The 23,359-nt window shown below is 31.8% G+C and overlaps 1 protein-coding gene across 2 annotated transcripts in view; it reads left to right on the top strand.

Moving 5' to 3' along the window:
- Window positions 1-23,359, top strand: part of LOC143072009 (G-protein coupled receptor dmsr-1-like) — a 92,997-nt gene that overhangs the window by 41,653 nt on the left and 27,985 nt on the right. The window contains exons 2-3 of one of the 2 annotated variants that reach the window (XM_076246754.1): window positions 1,835-1,895; window positions 22,096-22,176. The gene's annotated coding sequence lies outside the window, so the exon portion shown is untranslated. The remainder of the gene's footprint in view (window positions 1-1,834; window positions 1,896-22,095; window positions 22,177-23,359) is intronic. The other variant, XM_076246755.1, reaches the window with a different exon arrangement.

Here is a 23,359-nt window from a genome sequence, read left to right as displayed (position 1 = left end):
CGTCATAAAACTTTTCATAACATTTTTAATTGATAGCCATTCATTACTGTTTTATTCAAGAAATCTTTCTGTAAAACTCTGTTACCAATATAAAATATGAGGACAACGAACTGGTTGGAACTGGTTGAGACAAGTCATTATGATGTTTAAACATATTCAATTATAGTGGATTGGGAAACAAGTTTTGCAACCCTTTCCACTTTGCGGGTGCGAGTGCTGCCTTGTAGCGGCATTAGCCTGCTCTTTTTCGAAATCTACAAGGGTGTTTTTAATGTGCAAGAGATATGACTCTCTCTTAACACGGGTCAGCCATTTAGCCGACGGACTATCATCGTTTCCTCAAGACCATACTCGCAAATGGTGTCAAGGGAGCGTAGAAAATTCAGTCCCTGAAATTTTCATCGCAGACGGGAATCGAACCAGGAACCTTTGTGTTAGTAGTCTGATGCACTAACCACTACACCACGGCGGCTCATTATCAAGTTGCTTAATTTGCTATAAGAATTTGGAAAATGGGGATTAATATCAATCAAATAATCTAAGTACACCATATCAAGTGAGTGTTAATTTCAAATTAGATATCATTTTACGTTTTTCCATGTTAACCACTTATATTTCATCTAACAGAGCACATTGTTTTTAGGAATAACAACTATTTGATATATTCGAGGCTAAATCAAACGATAACATGACACACCGATGGTTGTAACTAAAATCAATTAGACATCAAATGGTCTCCGAAATATCAGAAACCATTGCATTCCTATACATCATTACAACACCAGTGTATCTAAACATTCACTGTGACGTCTATACCGTTCCCATGACAACAATGTCTCGTATATCCTTTCTTGTAGACATCATATTTCATTTTAATTTTGGTACATGCCTATTTTTAGTTCTTTTACTCGAATTATGAAACATCTAGAAAACCAATGCTTAATAAAACGATCTATATACATAACGACGTATTTTGAAAGTCTAGTTACTTTGCATCACTTTTAACATGCATGTCTGTTTCTATGGACATTAATAAAGAGAAAATAAAATTATTACTTTCTCGGGCTTTTTGAAGATGAATTCCAAAATATACACGATTTGCATAAATGGACCGCAAAATTGAAATTAAAACGAGTTGATATATTTGGTATAAATTGAAGAAAGCTTAGCGTTTGTTTAATATACTTGATAAATTTATTGACTGATATATAAAGTTCTTCCTTTGAATAACCGAAATATAGTTTTTGCTTCATTGATCACTTATGTTCTTCCTAATGTAAAAGTCAGTTCAATTTGCTTCAACATTTTGTGTTTATTATGTTTGACAAATGGTTAAACCTATGTTGAGTTTATCCAAATAATGAGGGGGTTTCATTGTAATCATATGGCCAAACGACTTGTACCGCCATCATAATCAATCTTCAGAAGACGTACAAGGCCAGCTCGACTGCTAATGATCTTATTAAGGTTAATGAAGTTGACAAGACCCTATATTGAATACTGATGTTCATATCAAGCTTGGTATAAAATAATAATCAGACGAAATGAGACATTGCGATGCTATTACAACCTGTTAAACTCCTGTAAAACTATTGATCTTAGTCTTTGATTAATGCAAAGATTGTTGCATGTTATAATATTATTAATGGACTGGTTGCATGAGTACTTTACACAAGACACAGGTCAATTTTCCATCTTCGACATGTCCATTATTACCTTCGCAAAACCTAACTTTACAATTAACAGAGTTATCATGCTCACACAGTGGTAAAGTATATAAGATATAAACATGCAAAGACGGCACTAAATCTAGACAAATTTTGCTTTATTGTAGGGGAAGGATATTAACCTCAAGGTAGAACAGTTGTTTATAGATATAGATATAATCAGTGAAGGTAAGTACAAGATTAAAGCCGATTATGTATCATAGATACCAGGATCAAAATTTTATATTTACGCCAGACGCGCGTTTCGTCTAAAAAAGACTCATCAGTGACACTAAAATGTTTAAAAGGCTAAATAAATTTCTATTATATTTGTTTTTTTTTTGTTTTATAGTCAATCATGTTTTATTGATAGTTTTCACATTTCTTAGTGGATACATCAAATACCAGTACCTTATCCCGGCCTCATTAACCGTTAGTAGTATATAATAAATTTTGTGAGTACTTGTTAGTTTATATATTTTTTCTATTTTATCAATTTCCTATTTATAAGCTCATTGAGTTAATTAATTTGACCGACTTAATCTTGTTATAAAATGTGATGTTCCATAATTTATCAGCTTTTTAAATGTTTAAGATTTTTGTTTTGTTTTATAAGGTCTCCTTCGTTTTAAAAAGCTTTGAATTTTCAATGCTGATATTGCGGCCTCAAGTAGTTTTATTGTCGAAATGCCCATCTTGTGCCAAAAATTGGTACCATTAATGTAATCATAAGATCAAACATACAGTTTGATGAAGACATACTCTTTCAATCGGTTTAATTGATGTTTTGAGCTGGTATGTTAGTAACGGCTAGAAGTCCTTTGATAATTTATGCACCATTGTCGTTTTGCATAGTGTTTTCTGTGACCTATTCTGACATCGAACTTGGACTTCTTTTGAACTTAGTTTGAATGTGAGTATTGATGTGTGATTGTTTATTCTACATTAACTAGCGGTACAGAGGGGGTTGAGATTTCACTTAACATGTAAAGCCTTAATAAGCACCACTTTTTTTTTAATTTATGGTCCTGGATACTTTTCAAATTTATACCTGTTTGATTTCTAAATATTTTAATCTGAGCTTCACTGATGAGTCTTATGAAGACGAAACGCGCGTCTGGCGTATCAAATTACACTACTGGATCGATGTTGGGTCAATGCCACTGCTAGTGGACGTTTTGTACCTGAGGGTTTTACCAGCCCCGAAGTCAGCACTTCGTTTTGACATGAATATCAATTATAAGGTCATTTTTATAAAATTACTGTTTGCCAAAGAATGAATTAATATGAAATTCTAAGGACTTTTTTTTACCTAGCATAGATTATCTTGACTTTCTAACTTATTTGATCTGAGCGTCACATATGAGTCTTATGGTAGACGAAACGCGCGTCTGGCGTATCAAATTATAAGCCTGGTACCTTTAAGAATTATTAACCCCGCCGCATGTTTGTGCCTGCCCTCAGGGAGGAGTCTCTGGCCTTTGTTATACTATGTTTTTTTTTACATTTCTATTTTAGTTCTTTATATAAATTCTCATTCTTAATTTTATAGTTTTTTTACAGTTTAAAAAAACGTTATCATCATGACGGAGATCATGACAAACTTTAAAGAGTTTCATTTGAAATGAAGAAATTTTGCCACTAATGTCCCTATATGAATACATGAAGCACTGAAATATGTTTCACAAAAACAGAAAAAACTTCTACAGTTAGAAGCCAAGCTAATAAAGACGTAAAGGAAAATTCTCCATAAAATTGTACGAATTGTAATACTTTGTATGAAAAGAGGATATTAGTGAAGATTTAAAATTTTGGCATTGAAAGTTAAATGGAAGATTGTTGACCTTTGACCTTCACAAGTGAATCAAAGACAGGAACGGTAAAACATCGACAAGAACTAAATATAGATAATTATATAAGTAACTGTAGATGTTTCTGTTATTGTTACATGTTCAACGAAAACCTACAAGTACGGATTATTTCATTTCAATATTTCCCTTTATTTCAAAGACTGCACTAGAGAACTACACGCATATTTTGTAAATAAGAGTATCTTCGTAACTTCATTTTGGTACAGATGTCCGAACTTGTAAATGTTAGGTATTGAAAAATTTGAATACAAATCGACTAACTTATTTACCTAATACGAATCTAAATATTACTAAAAAAAAGTTAAATATCTTAGATTTACAACCCCAAACAAATATTACACTGATATATATTTAACTTAATGTATTTCAAAGTAAAATTTCCACATATGTTGTTGTTGTATGTTTTTTTCTTTCAATTTAGAAAAGAGTGAAGCAATAATACGTTTTTCGAAAGCTGTTTAATCAATCAGCTGTGATTTTTAAAATAACCGAAGTTCTTGTTTCCGATTGACCTCTCGTGTTTCTGTTGATTCATTTCTATTCGTGGGATATCATTTTTCCTTAAGATGTTCTTGTATCGATTACACAAGAATTTAAATGTACAATGAATTTGTAATGTCCTACAGATTTCTCAGAAAATTTGTAAAAACCACGTTATTAAATATCTACAAATATACAATCGCATTTCAATTCAGATTTTTTTTACCCACGTGTGACAATAAATTCACGAGAGATTTCGGAAGCAAATTGTTGAATTTTGAGATAAAGGAAGCCATAGAATTATATATAAATAATCTACCGGTCGAGAATGTTAATCTTAATTCTCCTTATTGACAAGTCAACTGAAGTTCAAGAAACAAACAATAGAAATAAAGGTGAATAGGCCCAACAACACCAATTCACAAAGTCTTTATAAATAATGTCTATAGCTAGTTATATACACATTATATAAGAAAGTGCTAAGATAATACAATATAACAAGACACACGAAAAAGTGATTGTGTAAAGTTATTTACCTTCCCAATAGACATTTTCAATAACTGTATCTATGACTTACACCCATAACACAATTTAAATATAAGGGATCGTCATGAATAGAGACATGATCAGAAAGTATATGAATATTTCCAGTGGCATACTTAACACATCTTGTACTCGCAACGATGTTTTTCTTGTTTTCTTCGCAAATCTTTTTTAATTAGATTTACTTTTAAATTTAAATCGATTAGGAAGAAATGAAAGATTTTTAGTTATTTATCCTTTTAAATGACGAGCTTCTAGCTTTCTTTGTGAAATCAGGAAATGAAACAACGTAATTTCAGTAGCTAAGGTTTCTTTGAATAATGTTTTACGTCTATTGACGAGGACGGTAAATTTATACAATTTCTTTTAATTTGACCTTAAATATTCCTCAATAACATATCAATTGCTTAATATCTTAATTTTGTATTTGGCGAAATAACAGCTCTATTTTCTAAAACGTTGCTTCAAATTGTTTATCCAGATATCGGTGAGCTGAGGTTTTCTAAATGATATGGGTACATTGTGTATCTCATAACACAGTTTTCTAAAAAACAATTGGGTGGGTCATTTAAAATTATCGGATCAAAGTGAATGAAAGGGAAAAGCTCGGAACACCTCAATAAGCGATACTATACGTAGCAAATATACCAAACATTATCTTCAACCAGCTTTGGTTTTCTCGTTTGAAATTGAATATGAATGTGTAAAACCCCTGAATGGTTTTATCTTTCATACAACCCCTCTAATCTACAGATAAACCGTAAATCCAATCAATTGGTGTTGACAGTTATTATTAAAAAAACGTTTCTTTTTTGTTATTAGGAATTTTCAAGAGCTATCATCACCAACTAAATATACAAATACAAATATACCTATTGAGTTTTTATCAACTTGTGTTATTTTGTGTCCAAAACAGAGTTATCAGATAGATAGATACTTTATTCTCTAAAAACTAGATACAAGTTAACAGAGAAACATACAATATAAATACATTTTGTTTATCAGAACATAACAGGGAAACCTAACTCTGTTGATAATCCCGGTCTCGCTCCTTTTGGAGATCAAGCAATGCATTTAAATCTTTTTTCTTAATTAGTATTTTTTCAATTGATTTATTAGACTTAAACGTCGGTAAACTATTGTTGCATCTTATTAAATCTTATCAGATGAAAGGGAGAAGGCATTTCAAGCTTAAAAATATTAAAAAATACCATTAACACATGCATGTCGATTAAACTTCAATAGACCATTCTAAAAAAAAAATAAAAAAAAAAAGATATCGAGCAGTACGTATTTTCGAATTTTCTTATTCTTCCTTCTCAAATAATACATGAATTTATAAAACAGTTCACATTGAATTGTTTCATCCATCTAGTAAATTAATGCTATATTAAATTCACATGCGGATTCCTGTTTCACGATTCCAGAAATCAGCAGTTTTGTGTTGACATGACATGCTATTGACATTTCACTACTGTTTTAGAAAATGTTGAATTATATGAAACTCTTTGGCTTTGCTTTTCCAAGGAACAGATTGCTGTATTTTGGCACATCTTGTCGGAACGTTTTGCTTTTAAGCTAATCAACTTCGTATAATAGTTCGCCTTTTAACTGGTTAGATTTGAACACAATGAGTTTTTAGACTTTGCGCGCGTCTAGGTAACAATATTATAAGCCTGGTACCTTTGATCGTTCACAACCACTGCTGCTGTTCTCTTCGTAGCCAAGAGTATCATTGATATGTTCATGTTCTCTAAATTAACTGTTTATCTTCAATTATATGATTTTAAATATTAAGATGTGCGAGACAATCGTCTGTTCGTAACACAAATGTTGACACCCTTCTACTGATGTTTACAGCATTAAACATTAAGGGGAACCGTGGGTTATTTATATGGGTTAAAACTATTGACTTCAACATCTATGAGACATGCTATTCTTTATATAAAATATTTCTTTTGATCGTCAATTTCTAAAAAAATTATTTTCGAAGATTAGTGATTATTTAAAAAATTGTCAAACATGTTCAGTAAACAAATTATCTTTAATATTTTTTATAAGTTGAATATTATGGATTATTTTGAAGGAAAAAATATAACTTTCACAAAAATTGAATGACCGTTGCTCATTAGTATTGTTGTGAATTTAAAAAATAAATAAATAAAGTACTGGGTATATTATAAAAATATTCGTGATCAAAATTAACAGACATCGCAGAAACGTATAACGCCCTTGTAAATAGAAGACAAGGCATGCAAACATTTTTCAAGGACTCTGCTAGTTATTTATAAAAACAATCGCTATTTATTTGAGACGACAACGTACATTTAACATAAATCGTATCGTTTTTAGCCATAGATGCAGACAGCTATTGTATATGTCTATTATTAAATGCTTGACACGTTTCTAGAAGGACGCTATATACTGATTATAAGTTCACAAGAAAAACGGCCTTATCAATGACGAAAACAAAAAAAGAAGTTATATACTGAATGCATGGTATATATTATAATGTCCTTCAATGTGTTAAAAGTAGTTTATATGTTAGTGTTGTGTAAAATCAGATTAAAGGTCAGAATGACAAACCAAGTCTATAGTACCAACCTCTTTGTAATTCTTTTTTGGCTGGCTGTCTATGTGTTTTTACCGTATATGTAAGAAGCCGCAATAGAAAAAAAAAAATAATCCAACTAAAATCGAATGATATGCAGCAAACCTTATATTAACTCATAAATACTTACGAAAATAGTTATCATGTTTTGAAGAAACTGGTTTTGTTTTGATGAAAACAGTTTTGGTTGAATCCTTCATCTTTGGTTTACCATCTTACAGTTACTGAAATCACGATTTTTGTTCGTAGCTTAATATAGTGTTTTGTAAGTTCAATGATATTAAATCTAACTTTCCTGTTAACAAAACTTTGAATTTTCGAAAAACTAAGGATTTTCTTATTCCAGGCATTGATTACCTTAGCCGTATTTGGCACAACTTTTTGGAATTTTGGATCCTCAATGCTCTTCAACTTTGTACATGTTTGGCTTTATCAATATTTCGATTTGAGCGTCACTGATGAGTCTTATGTAGACGAAACGCGCGTCTGGCGTACTAAATTATAATCCTGGTACCTTTGATAACTATATATTATAATGTCCTTCTATGTGTTAAAAGTAGGTTATATGTTAGTGTTGTGTAAAATCCGATTAAAGGCCAGAATGACAAACCAAGTCTATAGTACCAACCTCTTTTTAATTCTTTTTTTGGCTGGCTGTCTATGTGATTTGACCGTATATGTAAGAAGCCGCAATAGAAAAAAAAATAATCCAACTAAAATCGAATGATATGCAGCAAACCTTACATTAACTCATAAATGTTTACGAAAAAAGTTTTGAAGAAAACTGGTTTTGTTTTGATGAAAACAGTTTTGGTTGAATCCTTCATCTTTGGTTTACCATCTTACAGTTACTAAAATCATGATTTTTGTTCGTAGCTTAATATAGTGTTTTATAAGTTCAATGGTATTAAATCTAACTTTCCTGTTTACAAAACTTTGAATTTTTCGAAAAACTAAGGATTTTCTTATTCCAGGCATTGATTACCTTAGCCGTATTTGGCACAACTTTTTGGATTTTTGGATCCTCAATGCTCTTCAACTTTGTACATGTTTGGCTTTATCAGTATTTCGATTTGAGCGTCACTGATGAGTCTTATGTAGACGAAACGCGCGTCTGGCGTACTAAATTATAATCCTGGTACCTTTGATAACTATATATTATAATGTCCTTCTATGTGTTAAAAGTAGGTTATATGTTAGTGTTGTGTAAAATCCGATTAAAGGCCAGAATGACAAACCAAGTCTATAGTATCAACCTCTTTTTAATTCTTTTTTGGCTGGCTGTCTATGTGATTTGACCGTATATATAAGAAGCCGCAATAGAAAAAAAAATAATCAAACTAAAATCGAATGATATGCAGCAAACCTTACATTACCTCATAAATGTTTACGAAAATAGTTATCCTGTTTTGAAGAAAACTGGTTTTGTTTTGATGAAAACAGTTTTGGTTGAGTCCTTCATCTTTGGTTTACCATCTTACAGTTACTGAAAACATGATTTTAGTTCGTAGCTTAATATAGTGTTTTGTAAGTTCAGTGATATTAAATCTAACTTTCCTGTTTACAAAACTTTGAATTGTTCGAAAAACTAAGGATTTTCTTATTCCAGGCATTAATTACCTTAGCCGTATTTGGCACAACTTTTTGGAATTTAGGATCCTCAATGCTCTTCAACTTTGTACATCTTTGGCTTTATCAATATTTCGATTTGAGCGTCACTGATGAGTCTTATGTGGACGAGACGCGCGTCTGGCGTACTAGATTATAATCCTGGTACTTCTGATAACTATTTGCAACCTATTCAGGCATCAGAGAACAAAGCCATACCAAAATAAATAAAAAAACATCAGAGGAAAACATATGGGTTTCAATATTAGATTAATGTCAATACAATATGACAAGCTCTGAATCGTCCGAGTCAAGGATAGCTGTATATGTTTAACAGAAACTTCATTAATACCATATTGGCCACAGAATAATATAAACAGTTGGATAAAACTTATATCATTAGAAGCATAACTATACTAGCATGACCATTTAACAAAACAAAACTAAAAGATACGAAGGACAAGTCATTTACATTAAGAGTTTGACTAAATGATATCAATATTACAAAATGTATACGAGACGTTACTGTCAACACGTGCATACTGGAGACAAAAGGGTCAACGGATCACCCAGTGATTATTTGATTTATTGATATTTTTGCTCAACGCCGACTCATAACAGAAGGTTATATCGCGACTATCAACGGGTCACCAAGAAGAGCTACCATCAATTGGGATGGGATTAAACATAGCAGTATTTTGTGAAATTCTTTTAAATTTTTCCGTTGATTATTTCAGAAAATATTTGGAAACTTAAGTGCAATCTCCCTAAGATAGATATAACCGTATTGAATAATCTTGGGTAGGCATTGTCTTTAAGTTCCTTTTGGTCATATAACTCCCAACATTTCTTCGTATTTACACATGTTTTGCTTTCACTGGTTGGGTCGTCCTGATGAAGGTAAATCCAGGCATTCACACATACGAAATGTATAAAGGGTTTTCTCCCTTCAATTTCTTAACATAATATAGCACACTTGTGTAGGTATACAAGTAGTGTATCACTGACATGTTTGCATGATCACATGCTGTAGTCGTTTAAAAAACATCGATGAAAGTTTTTATAAGTGCATTAAACGACATAATAGAAAGAATTTAACTCAATCTGTTTTCATCATTTGCTTCTTATTGACATAGAGATTACGTTGAAGAATAAACTTGTGAGTAAAACATCAAGCTGGTCAATTATTGATGACTATTTGTATTAGTTGTTGAAAAAAAAATGATGGAGTAAAAATATTTAAAATACTTTATACAAAATAAAATTTACAAAACTAAATCCTGTACACAACATAAATTATATAAACATAATATTCGTTACCAATATTGGTGATAGTTCAGAGATACGATATAAAATTCAATATTAAATCTGAAAAAAAAGTTGACCGAGATCTTTTTAAATTATGAATTAAGTGTTTGGTAAATAATCCTGATCATCAACGAGTTTTAATAAATAAGCCTTCCATGCTATCAATAAAAGTTCGTTTATACCATGCAAAGTCATGATAATAATGGATACTTTAATTTATGAATGCAACATTGTCTTTACCTTGACGTTATTGATAAATCGGAAGCACCTTAACATTAAAAGTAATTATTCTTTGCAAAAGTTTTGTTGTGCAATCAATTTATTACATGACGTTAAATCACTTTTTGTCGTTAATTGTTCTTTACCGGAAGTCCATTACCGGCCATTTGCAAAGGGGCAAAGCCAAAAGATTGGAATACTTTAAAGTTGTCTCCATTATAGTTGTTTATTAATTAGTGGAGCGTGATGAAGTCCAATTTTCTGTTGAGTGTGGAAAATATAAAAGAAGAAATCTATAATGAAAACGCTGACAATAACTTGTGTCAAAAAGAAAAAAAATCATGTGACGTGTAAAAATATGTTGTGGGTGGTAAATTGAAATCTGACGACTAAAAAATAGAAATTAAAGTGATTAATTGAAAAACGTACTCATTATCTGTATGAAATTTGTCTAGCCATTATATTTGACCATACAAGCGTAATAACCATCGATAGAAAATAAAATATGTAGAGAAATTATTGATAAAGGATGACATAAGTCTTTTATTTGAATCGGTACCATATTGTAGTGTCTTGTCATGTATTTATTTAATTTTGAACTAGGAGTTGTACATATGAATAGGTATGTAACTCGACATCATTCACGATCTTTTATTGTACCCCTATTTGTTTACATTTTTATCTCTTAAGTCTGTTTGTTTTGTTCATGCATCATTGTCAATATAATGGAATTTGATGTGACTGTCATACAAGTGAGATGTTTATCTAGCTTTAAAACCTGGTTCATTCCACCATTTTCTACATGAGAAAATGCCTGTACCAAGCCAGGACTGTAACAGTTGTTATTCATTCGATTGATGTGTTTGAGCGGAGTTCAGTATTTTTGTGATTTAACTTTTTACACTCAATAAAATTATAAGAAGTCACTCAATTCTTGAATATTGAACACGGAACTTGTGTTCAATTAAATTAGGACATGCAACTATATAGCAAAAAGAAATTAAGTATAATATATTGTCCATTAAACACATTACACTGTTATTAGTCAACATGAACACACCACCAACCTGACATAACTAGGTTGCGAGTGGGAGTAAGCAGTTCATAGCTCGACATACGACACTCAACTGTTTACTCCTGGACTTTAAAAACCAAGAATGCCATGAACAAGAACCCGTGCGAGACCATCATATGTAGCCAATGTCGTTTAACAACCCATTCTATTAGTTTAAATGAGATAAAAGGAGGGGGATTGTAACACAAGAAACGAAACTCATTCAGTGGACAAACGATGAAATAGCGTTTCCTTAGTGTCAACATAACATGTTATATTGTGACACAACCCTATATCATTTCCGCGATTATAATATCACAGGCTGTTTACTTGTCATTTGTAGGAAGCTATATGTTTTGAATTTACCTCATAGTTCGGTATTTTTGTGGTTTTTCCTTTTTGCTAGTGAAGCACGAACAGCATAATGACCCAGATAAGAGCACATAATTTTACCACACCCTCATTTATTAAACGTGTTGTTTTCAATTTTTTACATCACTGGGTCGATACCTCTGTTTGTGGACTATCAGTCCCCGAGGGTATCTTCAGCTCAGTAGTCAGTACTTCGGTGCTGACATGATTTAACAAACTTTACTAAAATTGTCCATTTATAAATTTTGAAATTATAAAGAAAACAAAGGTTTTTTTAACTCCCTTAGGCAAAGTTGGCTTTAGATGACTTTGGCTATTTATTTTATGTATTTTTGACATATAGCTCTTCAACGGTTTCTGTACTTATACATCTTCGGATTTCAAATGTTTGGCTTTGAACGTTCCTGATTAAGGTAAATCAAGAAAAGCGCCTCGGACGCAAGAAATTATTACACGTGTTGTTTTCAATTTTTTATGATCGGCTCGTTGTGTTCATATTTTCGTTTTTTGTTTAGTCTTTTGGAAATCAGTTAATGTTTTTTCTTAAAATGTCCTGTACCAAGTCATGAATATAACAGTTGTTATACAAAAGTCCGTTGTAATGCATGTTTGTGCTCGTTTTTGAAGCAGTTTCCGTTGATTTCGTTTTATAGTACGTGTTTCCCTCAGATTTGGTTTGTGGCCCGGATTTTTATCAGACAAACTGATTTAAGACTATTGAAAAGCGTTTACTACTGTTGCCTTTATTTTCCAACTACTGTTGTCTCGTCTCTTCTTATATGTGTGAATGTTTTAACAACGGATATAACTTCTGGGTTAGTTTTTTTATCCCTTTTTTTAATTTCATTTTTTTTTATCACAGAAAGATGCTGTTTACTCATTTCATTCAATCATAACACATCCTTCTGCCTTTATCATTATATGCAAGTTTTAATTTCATAGATCCTTCCGCTTGTCGTAATAATACGTGGCGCTTTGTTGTAATTCCCTGTTTTATTTGTAACCTTGTATATTCTTGTACAAGTGCCCTGGTTTTGACAGTCTTAATCAACACCGGAAAAATCTTTATTTCCGTTAATTTCTCCATAGAATTTTCTCCTGAAACAATTTAATTATTTAGAATTCAAAATTAGACAGTCTTTCAAATCTCACAGTATTAGCTTTAAGACATTTATAGAAATTTACAATTGAGGATACGATTATAAAATCCGATTCCTTTCTCAGTGATTTTAATGTTTTGTCTTCAAAATTCAAGGTTTAGAATAAGTCATTTCAAAATGTCACATATCAAAGTGTTTTAATCGACGACTTTTGTCTTGGCCAAATTAAAAAATACGAGCTTAGAAGCTTAGACAACTTCAGTGTAAACACCAATTATAAATGACTTCTTCTTTAAAAATTTATTCATTCAGAATTTATTGCAGTTGAATAAATGAATTAAGAGAAAGAAAATTCAAGTAAAATTGAATTTACTGCTCAGTAAATGACGCTTTATCTTCCAGAGCGACGTTAAGACAAAATTACTTTAAATTACATCAAATTGTAACAATAAGGAATTAAGTCTTAGATTGATTGACAGTCCGACTTCAGATGATGTATTATTATGCAAAGTAGAATTTTATTGCTTTTGAAAGTTTTATGGTGCGTTGGAGACTGGAATCCTATTTACTACACAGTACGTTCATTGTGTAGGAGTTAGTGTGCAATGATAGTCCAAATATATATTGTAGACTGAGTTTTTTCCATGTTTTCGCGTCTCTACATCGAAAATTAAACAAAAGTGAGGTTACTACTGGTTTATCCTGAAGTAAACTTACTATTGTACAAATATCAGGTATAATTAATAAAATAATATTATGTACAAATAGTTATCAAAAGTACCAGGATTATAATTCAGTACGCCAGACGCGCGTTTCGTCTACATAAGACTCATCAGTGACGCTCATATCAAAATAGTTATAAAGCCAAACAATACAAAGTTGAAGAGCATAGAGGATCCAAAATTCCAAAAAGTTGTGCCAAATACGGCTAAGGTAATCTATTCCTGGGACAAGAAAATCCTTAGTTTTTCGAAAAATTCAAAGTTTTGTATCAGGAAATTTATAAAAATGATCACATTATTGATATTCATGTCAACACCGAAGTGCTGACTGCTGGGCTGGTGATACCCTCGGGGACGAAACGTCCACCAGCAGTGGCATCGACCCAGTGGTGTAAATAGTTATCAAAAGTACCAGGATTATAATTTAGTAGGCCAGACGCGAGTCTCCTGTACCCGCTTCCATGTTGAGCAAGCAGTTATATGGATATTTCTTTCTGGATAACAGTTCATTTTAGGATCCTCTTAGCGGATCACGTTTCAGTTATTTCAACTATGTCGATTCCTTTAAAAAATCAAAGGCAATGATTTTGATTTAAACAAATACTGCTGAAGTACCAGGCTTCAATTGCAGAATGAAAATAATATATGTACATTGTCGGAAAAGTAAATAAAGGCAACAGTAGTATACCGCTGTAAAACGTTTTTGTTAGAAGTTTGGTACGAGCCTGGCTTTTCGTCCTATTTCGTACCAAGTACCAGTTTCTTAAGCTCGTACAAATCAATTTTATAATTTTCGAAAATTACATATATTGTACATTTATCTTTTTTTAAATTTGGGCGTCAAGGTTTCGTCTTTTGTAGACGAAACGATCGTCTAACGTACACAATTATAAGCCAGGTATATTTCATGAGTTTTCTTTTACATCAAATAATAGTAACATCTCGATCTATCTAGACCATGCGTTGTGTTGGTGATTGTCTGTTTTGTTTCAAATTAGTTCATTTTCTTCAAGATGAATCTGTTATAAGTGTGTTCTGTTGTACTTTACACTATTTGGGTAGTTCTTGTTATTTTGAATGTATTATTTTTATTATGAGTTTAGGTTTGTATTCGTTTTGATGATGAAGACTCATTTTCAAACATAAATATCTTTTTTTCAAAAAAAATACAGTGTCTGCTTGGTTATAGTTAAAAATGGTCGAAACTCAATAATTTTATGCGGATTGCGCAGAATTACGCTAAAAGGGAGAGTATGGTTTTTAATGAATATTAAAAAGTACGGACATATGCATAGCAAAATTTTTTAAACATCTCTTGAAATTTTTTTCAAGAATGACAAAAGAATTTTATCATATACAGTAAATAACACCTGCAATATATTTCCAATCATTTGTGAAGTTTCAAGGATCTTGTTTGAACATTGTAATCAGAGTTGATTGCATAAGTTAAATATCTTTATTTCCAACACAACACTCAACCTACTTTACCGATCTCACAATATTAAAAGCTGGTTTTAGACATCGTCCAACCTGGATGTAATGCCTACACAAGGCATGAGATTAAAATTATTCCTTGAACTTTTATAGATATTACCAGCGTAATAACATCTTCCTAATGCCGATATCATCTATAATGTACAGTGGACTAATTGGTGTCAGTCATTCTTTTTCCAACGAGCTTTTTAATCTATTGGGGATTATCATGTATGTTGTCTTTTATCAAGTGACCGGTGTTTGACACAACTCCTACTCATTGAATTTTATATGATCATTTATTTTCAAATGTAATTTGCCGTATACCACAGAAGACTTACAATTAACCAAATGCAAGCAAGGATCGACACTATATACATGCAGTGTTTCCAAATTAAATCAATCCATAGAGAAGAAAGACAAGTGTATGGGCTATCCATGACACAAAATCTTTACGCATGCACAGCAAAAACATACTAAAGCAAAGGGACAGTTTTATTATTTCCTTTCTTCGGGTTAAGGCACTGTGAGGAATTCATCAAGGAGCAGACAAAAATCTCACATCCCTGCAAGTTTAAGATTGACATTAGTGCCGGCTTGATATGAATTCTTTGCTAAAACAATTTGGATACACCTTGTATGATGTAATACTGTCTCGGTCTAAAGAGAGTTTTATTCTGTCAGAAGTAAAACATTTACATTGGTTTCAAATATGAAACGGCAATCAAGCACATACATATTAACAGGAACTTAAAAAGAAAATTACTAGAACTGCCTACATCAGCATTTTACCCCTTGTGTATTTATTTTGACCTTGCCTCGACTGTTGATGTAGATTAAGCATATAACCTCCAAACACCAAACGCTAAACGAAATTACCATATTTGCACTACAAAGACTGAACGACAATTGCCAACAAAACAAATGATAGCTTAATAGTACTTGAATTTAAGTGTATTTGTTTAAAGTGCTAGTTTAACCTAGATGTCCTGACTGGCACTTATAGTTTTTTCTCTTGTCTCTTTAATTATTTACATTACGGAGACAAATACGATATAATTAAATGAGCATTTTATCTTTTCGTGTCTTTACATGTGTAATTCCTGACAATTTGTTCTTTCACAATTATGTAACAGTCTACATCGTTATTAAATTCAGTAATGTCTAAAATATATTGAATATTGATGTTCAACATTCAGCCGATTTTTTTTCCCAAACATAAGAATGTGCTAAGAAATTGACTTCTGGTCTTCGTATGCTGCGACAATTAACAAATAAAACAAGCAATTTGCATAAAGACGTAGTATTTTCCTGTTATTTTACAGAACATGAACATATATTTAAGTACATAGTAGCTGTATTGGTTGTTGTTTCCCCAGTGATAAGTAGTTCATGCACATTAAAGACGAGAACACATAAACAATTACTTCAATACTTATTAGGTCTTTCCACTTTTCGTGGAAAGACCTTTTGTTTTTCTTCTGATTATTTTTTTTCTTCTGCCGTCTGAGATGCTTTTTTGTTTTACAACATATCGAATGGATTTTTTGGCCAATGATGTTGTACAGTAATGGGGGTTTCAAAACTCACCCTGTGTGACCGAACACTTTTTCTTGTTATCGCTATATCTCTAAAACCGTAAATGATTTTAGAAAACTGTTTTCACCAAATTGTTCGTCTACTCTTGAGAATGATTTGATTTATTTTGACTGGAGTGATCAGAAGACATCTTATGGGAGTTACTTCCCTTTGAAAATTTAAGATATGCGATTTGTTGGATAAATTCATACGTTATAAGTCGTAGAGGCCTACAGTCTTTTGATATGAAGTCCTTGGTCCATTTGAAGAAAATTGAGGTCAAGGTCAAAGGTCAAGGTCATGGTCTAAATTTGAATTTTGCTTGTTATCGTTATTCCACAGAAACTGTGACAGTAAATGATATGATGTGTTTGCCAAATGACTGTTTACAATAAGGCGCAACTTCAACCTATTTCAGTCAAAGTGTTTTGGTTAACCCTTATAGGAGTTTTCTCCCCTTATGTATTTCAAATCAGTATTTATCCACAACCATACAAGTGATTGACCTGGGGTCTTTTGATTTGAGATCGCTGACCTATGACCTTGAAATTAAGGTCAAGGGTCAATTTGACGTTCTAGATTTTGACCTTTGCTAAAAGTTCTTTCTGGTTCTTTACATTAACAAGGAGTGACATTTTCTAACATCGTTTTTTAAATTTCATTCTTATTATCGAGGTGGAAAGACCTTCAATTGTTCTCTGAAGAATTGGTTTTTAATTTCTATAACGCTCTTTATAAAAGGAAATATTTTATCTATAGTAGGTATCATTAATAATGTAACTTATGTTGCAATTTTTAAAAGAATAAACAATATTTGCAGCAGTCATCAATTGCCTATATAACAGATCTTTTGAACAAAGCAATTTGATAAAAAAAATCGTACGGAAAAACCAAAATTATTACGTAATCTTATAAAGAGCTTAGATCATCAAAATTATCTTTCGGATAAAGTATAATGTTTTATTTTAAATACATGTTTTTGTCAAACTCATATATTGAAAATAAACTGACAACACTATTGCTAAAAAAGAAAAACAGACAAATAATAGTACACAAGATGCAACATAGAAAACTAATGGCTAAGCAACACGAACCCCTCCAAAGACTGCTGCTCCGGAAGGGACAGCAGATCCTGCTCAACATGTGGGTCAATATTTAGGTTACAATTTTGAAGCGAAGAACAAATACCTATATTTAACAAACAATTGTAATAAATATAAAGTAAAAAAAATAGAGATTCTTAAAGGGGCATTAATTGTAAAAAGTATTCAGCGATTTGAATTAAATCTAATTTAAAATTAAGAATATACTAAAACATATATCCATTTAAAAAAAAAAAAAAATAAATAAACAGTTCACTATGCATGGCCCCAATAATATGTATCCCCATTTCGCTTGTACCTTAGCCTAGACGACATATAATAAACACATCGAGGTGACCCGATAAAAATGTATTTTATAAAGATAAAAAGATAGAGAACACGTGTTATTGAATTTTTCTAGGTCTGTTTGATTTCATGAAGTAGGTTTAAAAAATACGTTTTTCATCAGTGTTTCGTAGATTGAAAAAAAATATCATATTTTATTATTTTTTGTATCTCGTAGCTTATGTTTCTTTTAACCAGCAACGGATGAAGCAACTTGTATGTTTGTATATCAGTCTATGCTGGATAACTGTTACATTGAGATGGAAAGTTCACAATTGGGAAGCTGAAATCATCTCTTTTGTCGTGAAATTTTGTTCTCAACCTACCCTCACTGTCAGTTTCTAGATGTAGGTCCAAATGTGATGTAACTGCATCTGGTGTATCCTAAATCTCAAGTTAGATGGAATATATGCGTAAAGCATAGTCACTAAATGTTTGTATCATTTTGTGAGAGGAAATCATCTATACAGCGAACAGGTATAGTTGTCATTTTCATATACACATATTTTCGCGTGGATTTGACAAACATGAAGTGAAAATTATCGGGTCTTGAGTTGTGAGGTTGAGCGTCTTAAGTCGAAGTAACAACTGAAGCTCTGTTTTAAGTGCATGCAATTCCCTTGTGTTTTTTTACATTCAAAACGGCTATACGAAATATGATGTAACGTTTACTTCTACGACATTAATTCAACATTATCAAAAACCTTTAAGAAATACCAACAAAAAGCTAATAAAACCTAAAAGGTACGGAGAGCCAAAACTGTCTTAAGTCAAGTAGGAATAGTTTTACTAAACTATCAATATTGATCAGTTTAGAAAACATTAAAGTTATTATTGAGAAACTTCTAACAACTCTGTAAGACAAATGTAAATTTTTATTCTTTGACGATTTTGCATATTTCAATTGAAAGGTGTAAGTTAGAATATTCTTGGTCATTTTAACTCTTGAGCGTCACTGATGAGTCTTTTGTAGACGAAACGTCCGTCTTGATTACATTTTGTTTCCTGGTACCGATGTTTATAGTTTATTTCATACCATTTGTTTTGACAAACACAATAATGAATTGATGGTCATTTTGAACAGATACATATGATTTTAAGATATACAGGTTCAATAAACCTCCAGCAATCGTCTTACGCAACATGTTATACTTTAATGAATTTGTTCCGGGCATATAAGAAAGTATATAGACATCTAGGGATATACTTATCCATCAAATTAAGACTCTTGATAAATCATTCGTACCATCATTAAAATGAACACTGCATATACCTTTTATATCGAAATCAGTTACGTCTCAAGAGCTGTGATGCAAGTAAATTACGTAAAAACAACACTTTAATACTGGTCTTCGAAGGAATGATTAAACTGTTTACAACACCAATAAGCCACCACTTCCGTGAGAGTAAATACCTCGATGACTAACACAAATATCCTTTAACATGAAGATGCTGAGTCTTCAATAAAACCACAACTGAATAAAACAATAAATAATGAAGAAAATTATAGACATTAGTAGACGATCCTCAATAAGCAAAGTGTCATAACAATATACATGTAATTTATTTAGGTTAACATTCGCGCCTAGGCTGATTATCTCCCTTGACATATACGGGTTTCAGAGTCCCTCTTGTCAGAGCCTAACAAAGGACAGAAAACCAGTCTCCATTAGCGTCCAGTTTTCAAAAAATAACAGACACCTTAGGAGTCCTTAATAATAAAAAATGTCAAACAAGAACGATAATAAGTGTTATCTTGAGATATGTAATTGCATTCGTTAACCTTGAAGTGTCGCCTCTTTTTCATTCTTTAGTTAATAGTTTGAAAAAAAATGTTTCCAAGATTGATATTAAAGTTGGATTTTTGATAATACATACAACTCATGTATATTATAAATAAAAAGATCCCATCTAATTGTTTACTTTTTACACAATTGTGACATTGGCACTCAAATCACATCTTCTTATTTCTATTTGAAGCTCTTTGCTGTATTTACATTCAGTTTGAATACTGACAGACAATTAAAAGCAATGAATGCATAAATACTAGAACATCTAAATTTTAAGATAAAAAAGTAACCCCAAAACAATAGCCAAACTTTCTCAGGTACACTTTTCCGTAGAGAGTGGAAATCTAGTATAATATTTTCTTAATTCATCAAAGGAGCTTTACGAAATATAATTTTATAAATGTCAGAACCGATGCACTGAATACTCGGCTGGGGATGGTGAGTGTCCGCAGTTACGTTTAGAGTAACAAGTTATAGAATGCTACAATTAAAGGGCATGTACCAAGTCAGGAATATGAATAAAGGCAACAGTAGTATACCGCTGTTCAAAACTCATAAATCCATGGACAAAAAACAAAATCGGGGTAACAAACTAAAACTGAGGTAAACGCATTAAACATAAGAGGAGAACAACCTTAAAATGTAACACACACACAGAAACGGACTAAGCATTAGACAAAATCCTATGAGAATAACAAATATAACATCAAATCCAAATACATGAATTTGGGATAGATAGACGGGTGCCGCATGTGGAGCAGGATCTGCTTACCCTTCCGGAGCACCTGATATCACCCCTAGTTTTTTGGTGGAGTTCATGTTGTTTATTCTTTAGTTTTCTATGTTGTGTCGTGTGTGCTGTTGTTTGTTTGTCTTTTTTCATTTTTAGCCATGGCGTTGTCAGTTTGTTTTGGATTTATGAGTTTGACTGTCCCTTTGGTATCTTTCGTCCCTCTTTTAAGTACCGTGACACGTCTTATAGTAATGTGAAAAAATAAGAGAAAACAAACGACACCACGGAAACACAACGTTAAAATGTAACACACACAGAAACGAACTATAATATAACAATGGCCATATTCCCGACTTGGTACAGGGCATTTTTAAAGAAAAAAAATGATGGGTTGAACCTGGTTTTGTGGCATGCCAAACCTCCAGTTGTTTCAATTCGTTTGATGTGTTTTATCATTTGATCTTTCCATTTGATTAGGGACTTTTCGTTTTGAATTTTCCTCGGAGTTCATTATTTTTGTGATTTTACTTTTTATATCTATTCAACTTAAGTACAAAAAATAAACACTCTAATTGTTGATATTCTAACGTTCCCTTTTAAAGTACGAGAGAATTTATAAAGCATTTTTCTCGAAAAATAACAAACAAAGATATCAAATAACGATTAACAACACCGAATTAATAAATTATAGCTTTCAATAAGCATTTTCTCATCAAAATACCAATACTAGTTCACGTTTACAGTTTCCCGTTTCCTTCGGGTGGACAATGGCTTTATTGTTTGCCCGCTTTAATAAACGCCAAAAAGAAATCTACATTTTGATTCGCCAATACTAAAACAGCGTGAAGGAAGAGCCTCGAACGCCTATATATATACCTAACGTTTAAGGGTATCCATCGATTTTTTGAAATTTTTTCCACAGAGTTTTAGATGTTCTATGACAGGCTACTGCCTGTAGACGATTTTACTCCGTAAATCTAAGGAAACAATTACATCATTTTCAAACAATAAAAGAAGACAATGACATATGCAGCATAGTAAGTTGTGACCGACCAACGACTTGTGTTGCTCAGTAATAATTCATCAAGCTAATAACATTTAGCAATAACAAGTTAAATGATGACCAAATGACTCCACAAGTCAAATCAGGACTTCTTAAATATTGACAATCTGATTAACTTGGATCAATTATAATATAGCAATTATTACAAAGGATTACCGTTGCTTCTGAATAGAAGGTTTGTGACAAGGATAACTGTAAGAATCGTCAATATTACATATTATATGTAATTTAGGGTTTATATTTTCTACAAGTGTTGACAGTTTCGCTGATCGATTTCTGTCAGAGAATTATTGATACGAAATATAATTGTATTCTTCACATACCATGCTTGTTCATTATGTTGATAATTGGCTGCTGGTTTCTGATTGGGTGTTTCCTATGAAGTAATTCACGCTGTCAATCTCCTTTATAATTCCAACTTAAATTATTTGTTACAGAACGTCGGACGCATCTGAGGTCCAATTTCAGGAGCACCTATATCGATATGATACCACACTGATCATTGTCAACAAATAAAGGTAAATAACTTTGCTAATTTATTCTTAGTTATATAGTTATTATTTTTTAAAGGACATTGTGGTAATTTGAAATGACTATACGAACTCTTGTGATGTGACATGGCATGTTTTATCATACTTGATCACGCTAACTCAATCATCTTTTTTTCTCTTGAGAAAACTAACATTAGTTCATCTTACAAATAATGCATCATACGTTTTCCAAGCAGTTCTTGTCCTGATCGTTTCATTTAGTTCTTTTCTTCGATGACAATCTGCAACAAATATATTATTTTTTAGTATTAGGTCTACATTTTAAACATTTCACAATTGAAACAAAAATCAAACACCAGAAGCTCTTGTCAAATAAAGTCTTAAAAAAGAATACTTTGAATGTTTAGGTTCTAACAGTATATTTTTTTGGTAATTTTTTTTTGAAACCAAAAGAGGGTTTAAAAAGTTTATTAAAAAATGTGTTTACCCTCAGTAGAAAACAATATACTTGAATTAGACTATTCCTGAAACATAAATCATCTATTAAAATCCAAGAATTTACCGATACAGTTTGACAAAGTGGTGGCTTTTTAAAAAATAAAAAGATTGTCAGATTTTCTAACAATGAATACATGTATCATTTTTTTCAACCGATTAAAAGTTATAGACAAGATATAAGACGAATCATATCCCCGATGTTAGCTTCATTAAACACTATTGCGCCTGTCTCAAGCCATTTATATGTTTTTGGAGTTTAGTATGACGTTCATGACTAGTACAAATTTTATTTAGGGGCCAGCTGAGGCGCACCTCTGTGTTCGAAATTTTCTCGCTTTGGCTGTTATCTGCTCTTTGACATATTCCCCATTTCAATTCTGAATTTTATAGAAAAATTACAAATAGTGTAAAGTCCTTTACACAAAATACTTTCTGCTTTCCATTCTCTTATGCTCGCATAGTAATCTAAATCTACATTTCTATGAAAGATGAAGTCATATGTATGCTTCTATTACACATTTTCGTCACCTGACTTACTTGGATTTCTTTGCTGTTTTCTGTTTTCAAGAATTTTTTGGACCATTTTTTCTTGTTAATTGTATTTTGCAATGTGCTGTTTGCTGTTAGGTAAAAACGTCGGTTTGGTCTGGTGTTTTTTTTTCTTCTGATTGTATCTACTGTGGGTCTATCAAGACAAATATTTAACGATTAA

The sequence above is a fragment of the Mytilus galloprovincialis genome, chromosome 4 (genome assembly GCF_965363235.1).
Source record: "Mytilus galloprovincialis chromosome 4, xbMytGall1.hap1.1, whole genome shotgun sequence".
Taxonomy (NCBI): domain Eukaryota; kingdom Metazoa; phylum Mollusca; class Bivalvia; order Mytilida; family Mytilidae; genus Mytilus; species Mytilus galloprovincialis.
The sequence above is the reverse complement of the archived record's forward strand: the minus strand, read 5'-3'. Positions and strand labels throughout refer to the sequence as shown.